This window comes from Convolutriloba macropyga, chromosome 2, assembly GCF_964194025.1.
Source record: "Convolutriloba macropyga chromosome 2, txConMacr16.3, whole genome shotgun sequence".
Lineage (NCBI taxonomy): Eukaryota > Metazoa > Xenacoelomorpha > Acoela > Convolutidae > Convolutriloba > Convolutriloba macropyga.
The window spans coordinates 17,847,285-17,858,060 of NC_134469.1; positions in this window are offsets into that span (position 1 = coordinate 17,847,285).

The window sequence follows — 10,776 nt, forward strand, 5'->3', positions numbered from 1 at the left end:
ATCGTTCTGGTCAATCCTAAAAAAACTGCTTCAGCTCTATGCCAATTATGTCCAGAGGCCTTGCAATCTCGTTTTGTAATTGCTAGATGACAAAGTTTCCCCATGTTTTGACTTAGAGGACTTCTCGGACTCAATTATTTTGACTCCATTAAACTAATGGATCCGTCTCATAACGTCCTAATTGCAGAAGATTTCAATTGAAGAATCAATAACGACAACAGTCACTCAGAATACTTGATATAACTAATACAAAACTGCAATCTGAGATGCATTAACAACCCCTCTGAATTTAAGTTTTAGAGTGAAAAAATCGCAGTGTAACCGATTTCTGCTTCGCCAATCCCTAGGTTATCTTCGATATCAAAATACACGAAATATTCCTCAGTTCGTACCGACAAGTACAGTTATCACTGAAAGTTTTCCAGAGCCACAAACATAAATAACAGAACCATTTCGCAAAATTGATCTCAAAGCCTTTACCAACAATGTTCTTAACTTCCAGCATCAAGTACGACTAGAATCTGCCAAAAACACGTTCCGAGGCTTTAAAAATATCAAACGAGATTTAATCCGAATAACTGTCTCTAACAATATCCACAGAAAAATCGCGTAAATCAAAACCGTGATTTGACCGTCAATTGTACATGACACAAAGTAATTTGCAACAAATTTCTAGAGACTACCAAAACCTATCAACCTCTGAGGCAAAAACATCTAACGGAACAACAAAGCGACCTTTACTCTGCCGCACCAAGAAGCAACTATTTACTGAAAATAAAAGAGTAAATCAATGGAGAAAGCCAAAGCAGATATATATATATATATATAATATATATATATATATATATATTAATTTAACAAGGCAATAACTCAAAAATCAGAAACTAAGAATGGAATGGAAGCACCTGAAAAGCGACAAACTCTACCAGACTACATACACGTGATCAAGAGATATCAAATTGTCTCTACCCCTTGAAAAGATTTAATGGACAAAAATCAGCCCAACCTATGACCGGGAAACGACAATCCTCTTAAAATATGCTATGAAACACACCCAGCACTAAAAAAAGGAATCCACACCGGTAGCTAAAATAGACAGCCATGACATTCTATTACAGACATTCTATTACAGACAAGAATCAATAACGACAACAGTCACTCAGAATACTTGATTAACTAATACAAAACTGCAATCTGAGAAGCATTAACAACCCCTCTGAATTTAAGTTTTAGAATGAAAAAGTCGCAGTATAACCGATTTCTGCTTCGCCAATCCCAAGGTTATCTTTGACATCAAAGTACACGAAACATTCCTCAGTTTGGACCAACAAATACAGTTATCACTGGAAGTTTTCAGAGCCACAAACATAAATAACAGAATCATTTTCACAATCGATAACGACAACAATCGCTGAAAAAACTTGATATACTATGACAAAACTACATTTTGACATGCATTAACAACCTCTGATTTAAAATTGAGAAAAAAAGTCACAGTAACAGCAGATCTATGCTTCGCCAAACCCGAGGTCATTTTCGAAATCAACATACACAAAACTTTCCTCAGTTTGCGCCGACAAGTACAGTTATCACTGGAAATTTTTGAGAGCCACTAACATAAATTAACAGAACGCATTTGCAATATTCGTACAAATACTTTACCAGCAATGTACATAAACTCCTGCAACAACTACAACTAGAGTCTGCCAAAAAAACAGATTCCTAGGCCTAAACAACCTCTACTGCAATATAAGTGAAGTTTTTGCCTCAGACAGTATCCCCGAAAAATCCATGTCGTAGCTTTTCTGTCAACTGTACACGACAAACATTAAATGGAAACAAATTTATAAAGACAACAGTAACCTATTAACCTCTGACAGCAAAAACACCTTCTGGAACATCAAAGCTACATGCCGCACCAAGAAGCAACTATTCATTGAAAATAAAGAGAAATTCAGTAAGGAAAGCCGAAGCAGAGAGAGAGGGAGAGATAGAGAGAGAGAGAGAGAGAGAGAGAGAAGAGAGAGAGAGAGAGAGATAGGGCATCGTTCTGGTGAACCCTTAAGACAAAAAATACGGCTCCAAATCCACGCCAAGTAGGTCCAGAGACCTTGCAATCACTTGCTGCTAATGCAAAAAATCACAACACCGTCTATTTACTGCTAACATAACCTTCTCGAAGTCAACATTGCAAAAAACAAACTGATGAAATTTAGCAACAGAACACGACCGAAAAAGACAAATGCATGCTCATTCAACGATAAACCTTTTGAGTTTGTCAATGGACTTCATCTATCTGGGTGTCAAATTACAGATTAACTTCAGCTATACCAAACGCTGTCCAACGTTTGCAGCAAAAGGCCCTGATAAGTACCAACAAAATCACCTCAAATTTCGGCCTCTCAGACACGACACTAGATTCCGCAGGCCAACTATTCAACGCCATCGTTGTACGGACAGCCTCGTATGGATACCAACTCCACCAAGATACGCTAATATCCACTTGTTCCCAGCACAAACAAAAAAATACCATTTTTCTAAAAAAAGGTCAATAATTCCTCGTCTCCTTCATACAAAGCCCCTACTTGAAGGACTAATTGAGATCAACCCTCTACATATTGCGACATCAAAATGCAAAAAATGATCCATGCTAGCCAACAATTATAGTTCCGGAGTTTATGAGAAAATCTGTAGAACAAAACACTTTTGCCATTTCGCTAAAACAAGACTGACATGCTACTGTACCTTTTGCTTCAAGGCAATTCACGACAAAAACCACGTCCTTCACTAAAAGTCGTTTTCAACTGAGAACACACTAAAAATCATACAGAAGGTAAACACCAATAATTTCACCTTCACCCGTCTCTTACCCAACAGCCTTTTAGAGACCTAATATTGAAAAATTATTTCTGTGTAGCGAAAGCCCCGACGAGATTTAAAATAGACGAACATCAGTCACTCGAACCATTGAAAAGAAATAAACTAACTCAATAACCAGAATTTCAAATTTTTTTAACGGGGGCACGTCTGCCAATTCCGGCCAATGTGTTGTTCTAATTCTTACATCCCATCGCTTAATCTTGCTTAAAAATTTTTAAATTTTCAGTAAAACAAAGCCCATGAAAGATATTGTATTCTTTCACGAGCATAGAATCATAGAACTTAACGTTGACATTGAGTTTATGAACAGGAACAAAACCCCGAAAATTCTAAATTTAAATTCTGTTATGATTCATGAAGAAAAAGGCCGAATTGTTACAGCACCAAAGAGCGATACCACTGAAATTTATGAAAGTCTGGCGGTTCTTCCTGACGGTTTCTACTTCCAATAAATGACAAGTTACTTAATTAAAGAACTCAAGAAATCCGACAACACTCTTAAATGTGACAATTGCCGACACAAAATCAACAGGCCCAGCGTTAAATGTTCAGAGAAGAAAAAATTGGTGCCACACCTTGCCAAAAAACAACAAGTTGCCAACTCAGAATCTCCAAAAATTGCAAACAATGCACTCACTGTGAAACCCCCAGCAATTATAAATGATTACTCCAAACCAAAGAAGCCAAGACGAGCCACGGATGTAATAAACTCCAAAAATCGCACGGTCGTTCATGACTTAGAGGAGTTGCGAAACTTCCTAGCGAGCCAACCGGATATTAAGAACTGACATCTTTAGTGCATTTTTTCGTTACTAAACTAACTACACTTATTCCTATCTGACCCCATATTTCAAAGCTACATTATACGTTTCAATTTAAACATTACGTAATATGAAAATTTTGTTTGCTCTATTTTAGAATGTAATTTACTTATTTCATTTAACATCATTACTTAAAAAATCAATTGCTTTATTATTAATTTCGAACAAAAAACACTGACTGACTCACTTCTCAGGAGAACAAGAAAAACTTCTAAAGCGTCCAATACTGAAAGAAAAAAATCTTTTCAGTTGGTCTATCAAGGTTAGTGGGTGCATTCTATTGGCATCCCCCGGCATGTGCCACATTTTCTCGTAATGATTAAAAATGTAATGGCACGTGTTCTGTAACTTGGGGTAGGGAGCATAACGTAATGGCGTGGGGTAGAAAGGGACAAAACATCCTAAAAATCTTTCTTTCAAAATTTACTCTCTTACAAATCTTTCTTACAAACAATTCATTAAGTTAAAAGGGACCCTCAAGTAGCTGCAAGTCAAATTTGTAGAACTCCAACGCGTCAATGCCTTGATTTCATGAATTAAAGATTATTTTTTTTCTTTAGATCGGATCACTGTGAACACTTGGAAACCTCATGGAAATACTGCAGCCTTTTCAGTTGGATCATTCCTGGAAGTCAAATATATTAAGTTTTGCTCTTTACTCGGGTCTGTCAACCATTTTATGTGTGTTTACCATAATTTGGAGTTGGATATAGGTTAAATGTCTACTAAGCTGGGGGTCAAAATTGGCAGAGGATCCCTCTCTGTTAGGGGAGTCCCTTTCTGAAAGTTTTTGGTTTGGCTACCTCAAATGTGCAGCAAGTGCTACTTCTATTAGTTATTATTTGGTTGGATGCACATTGGTTTTTGAACGTATTAACCGAGTTCAATTTGTTGCAATTGCTAAAAGGTTCCAGGTGTAAAATTCAGTTTAGAACTTTTGTTAAAGCTAATTATAGACATCTTTTTGATTTTTGAGATTCTGAACACTTGGCAGCAGCGTCTTCAAAAAGTTTCTCCTGTGTTTAGGTTCTTGTTTGGTTTATGTTTATGCGCTCAAATTGTCTCGTTTTTGGATGATCACCACAGAAATTATAAAAATATTTACTTTAAAACAGACTCCAGATGGTTACCTAAAAATAACGTTTGCTTAATTATTAGTTTAACGCAACGTTATAAACAAAGAAAAACAACACACCAACTCATATCTAAAACATTCAATAGTGAAAGAAAAATAGATAATTGTAGTTTGTCTCCCATAATAGTGGATGAATGTCATTTGCATCCCACGGACGCACTTGTCCGTTTTTCTCATTGTTACTAACTTTGTAATGGCACGTGCTCTGTAACTGAGGGGAAGAGCATAACTTATAGGGGGGCCAAAACGACCAAAAGATCCGAAAAATTTGTCTCACAAATTGAGTAAGAAGGTACAGCATTATGTGAAAAAGGACCCTAAGGTAGCTGCAAGCCTTCTTGTAGAGAGCAAACGGGTGAAAAAACCTTGCCTTCACATATCAAGAAACCAATTTCCTTCTCTTAATCGAGTCACTGTGAACACTTGGAATTCTCATGGAACCACTGCAGCCTTTTCAGTTGAATCAATTTTCCTGGAAATCAGATATTGCTAGTAATGCTCTTTTGATAATTCTCCACAGAAAAAGCCCCAATTTTGGCGCGTTCATCATGATTTGGGAGTGTAAGGGTTGAGTTTCCCCTAAGTTGGAGCGCTATAATGACAAGGAATCCCTCTCACGGTCAGGGTAGTCATTTTCTGAAAGATTTCGGTTTGGCAGCCTCAAAGATGCAAGAAGTGATACATCTATTATGTTTTAACGGCGTATCTTCTTTTTCGTCTACAGAATTGGCAATTAGATTTATGAATTTCGCCGACTTGAATCAATCAGAAAATGTTATCTAAATAATTCACAAAACTTTCCGATACAACAAGGCAACTGCTTTGGCTTTTTTTCGCTTATAGCCCACATTATGGTATATTTACCATGATTGGTGAGGGCGCTCTAGTAATAGTTTTAGCTTAGTATTCAGTGTTGTGGCTCTGGTCTTAGCATACCGTCAATTATGGCTGCTTTGACCTTCTGTACCGAGATTATTATGCTGCAGTTGCACAAAAAGTTCCAAGTGCAGGAAATGACTGCTGAAAAATGCCTAGAGAGTCAATTATAATCCAGTGTAGCGCTTTTTGGTTAAAGCTACATAAATATATATATTAATATATATATATATATATATATATACATACATATATATATATATATATATATATATATATATATATATATATATACATACATACATACATACATACATACATATATATATATATATATATATATATATATATATATATATATATATATTCGTATATATATATATATATATATATATATATATATATATAGGCATCCTTGTGATTTTATATATATCTGACAATTGACTGCATCGTCTTCAAAAATTTTCACCTACCCACTTGTTCTTGTTTGGTTTATGTTAATGTGCTCTAATTGGCTGGTTAAAACATGATCATTAGACAACCATGACAATAATTACTTTAAAGCAGACCTCAGATGACTACTTAAAAATATCTATTGCAAGAAAAGTAATTTAACGCCTCGTTATGAATGAAAAAAACAACAGACTACAGCGTTCAATAGTGAATAAATTATGTCTTTTCAGTTGGTCGCATGCACGTTAGTGGCTGTTTATTATTTGCATCCCCCACACGCACGTGCCACAGTTTCTCATGTTGTTTAATTGTGCAATATCAAGTGCTTTGTAACGGGGGGCACAACGTACTGGGGGCAAAAATGCCTAAGAGATTCTATAATTTTCAGTTGTATCAATTTTGCTGGAAGGTATAATATTCCCTTTAGGTATTCTTTTTTTCTGGGGTCTGTACCCCGATTTTGGTTCAATTTCCGTTGTTGGGGGAATTATAGTGTAAATGTCCACTAAGCTGAAGGGTTATAAAGGGAAAGGATACCTCTCTGTCATGGTTAATTTTTTCTGAAATTTTCTGGTTTGACTACTTCAAGTAAGCAGCCATTGCTACTTCTTTTAGTTATTACCAATGAATTTTGCCCTACGTGTACATAATTCTTAATTGGATTTGAATTTTCAAGACCTGACCTTAAATTTATTTCAAATCAGAATATCTTATATAATTAAATAACGAAAGTGGCCGATACAACGGGTTAACTGCTTTGGATTCTTGTCAAATATAGCCCACTTATGGTATATGCGTGTTTACCATGATTGGGGGAGCTGTTGTTGTAGTATCAGTAGTAGTAGTAGTAGTAGTAGTAGTAGTAGTAGTAGTAGTAGTAGTAGTAGTAGTAGTAGTAGTAGTAGTAGTAGTAGTAGTAGTAGTAGTAGTAGTAGTAGTAGTAGTAGTAGTAGTAGTAGTAGTAGTAGTAGTAGTAGTAGTAGTAGTAGTAGTAGTAGTAGTAGTAGTAGTAGTAGTAGTAGTAGTAGTAGTAGTAGTAGTAGTAGTAGTAGTAGTAGTAGTAGTAGTAGTAGTAGTAGTAGTAGCAGTAGTATTTTGGGCTTCAGTGTCGTGACAGCAGGACAAGCCTCCCTTCATTAGTTGCCAACTTTGAGCTTCTGTACCGGGTTTGAAGTTGTAGTCTTCGCATAAAAAGTTCCAAATGCAAGAGTTGATTAATGAAAAATCCCTAGAAAATTGACTCCAGTATAATTCAGTTCAGCCAGTTTTGTTGAAGCTTTATCTAGACATCTTTGTGATTTAACAGATTCTGAAAACTTGGCAGCAACGTCTTCAGCAATTTTTCATGTCTTGTTGGTTCTCGTTTGGTATTTGTTTATGCGCTCGAATTGTCTAGTATTTGGATGATCACCACCATTTCATTAAAATACTTACTTTAAAACAGACCGCAGATGATTACTTAAAACTATCGATGGCTTTTTATAAGTTTAACGCCACAATACGAACAAAAAACATCAGAACGATTCACACCGCAATAAAACAAGAATAGCTTCTTCTAAAGCAGTCAATAGTAAAAGCAAAATAGACACTTTCAGTTGGTCCCCGAGGTTAGTGGGTGAATATTATTTGCATCCCTGGACGCGCGTGTTCAAATTTCTCATATTTATTAACACTGTAATGCCACGTGCTCTGTATCTGTGGGGAGGGGCATAACTTATTGGGGGCCAAAACGACCGAAAGATCCGAAAAATATTTCTCAAAAATTGAGTTTAAAGGTTGAACATTATGTGAAAAAGCAGCATTAAGTAGCTGCATGTCGTTTTTTGTAGAGCGCAAACAGATCAGAAAACCTTTCCTCCTTGGTTGAAGAATTCGATTTCCTTCTCTTAGTCGAGTCACTGTGAATACTTGGAAATCTCATGGAACCACTGCTGCTTTTTCAGTTGAATTACATTTCCTGGAAGTCAAATGTTCCGAGCATTGCTCTTTTCATGTTTCTTCACAGTAATGGCCCCAATTTTAGCGTGTTTATCATGATTAGGGAGTGTAAAGGTTAAATGTCACCTGAGCTCGAGGGCTATAATGGGAAAGAATCCCTCTCACGGTTAGGGGAGTCCCTTTCTGAAAGTTTTTGCTGACATTTGGCAGCCTCAAAGATGCCACAAGTGCTACTTCCATTAGGTTTTACCGGCGTATCTTCTCTTTCGTCTGAAGAATTATTAGTTGGATTTATGAATTTTGCCGACATGAATTTAAAATACATTTCCATCAGAAAATGTTACCTAAAAAATCCAAAAAACTTTCCGATACAACAAGGCAACCGCTTTGGCTTTTTTCCACTTATAGCCCCCATTATGGTATATTTACCATGATTGAGGAGGGCGCTTTAGTAATTGTTGCAGCTTAGTATTCAGTGTTGTGGCGCTGCTCTTAGCATACCTTCAATAATGGCTGCTGTGACCTTCTGTACCGGGTTTAATTTATTGCAGTTAAACAAAAAAATTCCAAGTGCAAGAGTTGACTGGTGAAATATGCCTAGAAAATCAATTCCAGCAAAATTCAGTACAGCGCTTTTTAGTTAACTCTATATATACATATATATATACATATATATATATATATATATATATATATATAATTATATATACATTTATATGTATAGGCATTTTTGTGATTTTACATATATATAGCATTTTACTGCATCGTCTTCAGAAATTTTCACCTGTCCTTTTCCTTCTTGTTTGTTTTATGCTTTTTTTGTGCTCGAATTGTCTGTTCTTTAGACGATCACCTCAAACGAGATTTTTTTCTGATAGGAACGTTGATGTGAGGAAAGCAAGCAAAAGTTGCAGATCATGTAGCTCAACATATAAGTAGAGACGAAATAGGTTCAGATTTTTGAGCCTTTTCCCGTAGTTCGTTTCCCAGTTAATTGGGATCTAGCTTATAGCTTTTTTTTGGAGCCCTTGAATCTCTTTTGTTTCTGTTTTGTTCAGGCTTGAGTTGCATTTTTAACAATTGGAACCGCATATCCTGCGTACGCGTTGAGTTTTGCTTTGTTTAGCAGACACCGATGTATTTATTTTTAAGAAATATAATGCTGTTGGTGCCTTAGATCAGCTTTTTTCCATTTCCACTTCAAATGTGAGCTATTAGGTGCCATTGTAATGCAAAGATTTTCTACTGTTTTCCACAAAAGAAGCATATTAGCAGAAAAAACCTAATAACTGTTCTGAGATAAAAACATTTTTGTGTACCTGACATCACTAAAACCTAAAATGTCAACAGGGCCAGAAGAGTTAGGAATTTTTTTTGGTCTATTATCTCAAGGTTTCTGAAATTGGTGTCCCTACCGGTTGGAACCATTCTGAGTAAAATTGTCCTTCCTAATTCATTCTGATTATAAGAGAGGGCGATGAATGCTATATCGGAAAAATTAGATCAGTTAATCTCCTTTGCAATAAATCTGAAGTTATTGGTGAATCTTCTCATTGATTAAGCATACAAGAACGTAAACTCAAAAACTCAACGGCAACAATTTGGATTCAGAAAACATAAGATCTTCCAGCCTCCTTATAAAACTAGTCTATCTAGGCGAATTATATAAATTCTCCGAGCAAAATTCAGTCAGACATTTTTTCGGAACTATCTCGACAGTTTCTGACATCTTACCTCTGGCACAACTAATTGCATTGCAATGAGGGACAATTATATTGGTGGCAACATATTTGTTTTTGCATTTAATCACTCACTAATCATTGATCCAAAACAGGTCCCGTTACTGGTATACTAGTATACCTAAATTTCACCCCAAGAGCGCAATCCAGGGACCTCATCTGTTCCTCATTATAACGACCTTCTGGATAAACTAGGCGAAAAAAGTGTTGTTTTATTCCAACCGCAATTAATGATCATAATCAAAGAACAGGAAGAAATAACGCGAGAATCAAAGGGTATTTAATGGTGGTTTACATTGAATGGTTGGGCTATGATTACCAGGAAGTGTTCAACTACAAGGAAGGACAACTATATAGACATATCAATGAAGTAAATGTGGGCCAGCATGCAAAAACACGAGACTTGGGATTAGTAGTACCAAAAAGCAGTACACGGAAAAGATTTTACTCACTCAAAGGCAAAAGCCCTTTCTTCGGCAAAAGATGCATTCTTCGTATCGTCTTCGCGTCATCCTTCGCAAGAAGAAGGCAAAAGATGCATTCTTTGCAGGAGAAGAAAAATAAAAAAAATGATAATGGCTTTCACTTGAAAACACCGACATGAAACTTATATATGATGGATATAGTAAGAAACGGTTCTCAGGCGTGGTCTTTGAACAACGCATCCTAAAAATTCTAGCAACGGATACAAAAATAAGTACTCCCCGGGTCGAGGTGTCACCGCCATTCAATGCAAAATTATGTAAGATAAGCGGTTAATGCGGAAATTTTTGTAAGATAAGCGGTGAATGCGGTGAAATTACATAAATCCGGCGGTGAATGCGGTGAAAAAAACTTTATCGCCTGGTAACGCTGAAATTACATAATTTAACCGCTGAATTTAGCGGTGAAATTACATAATTCACTGCTTCGAAAAAAAGTGTCCAAATTTTGT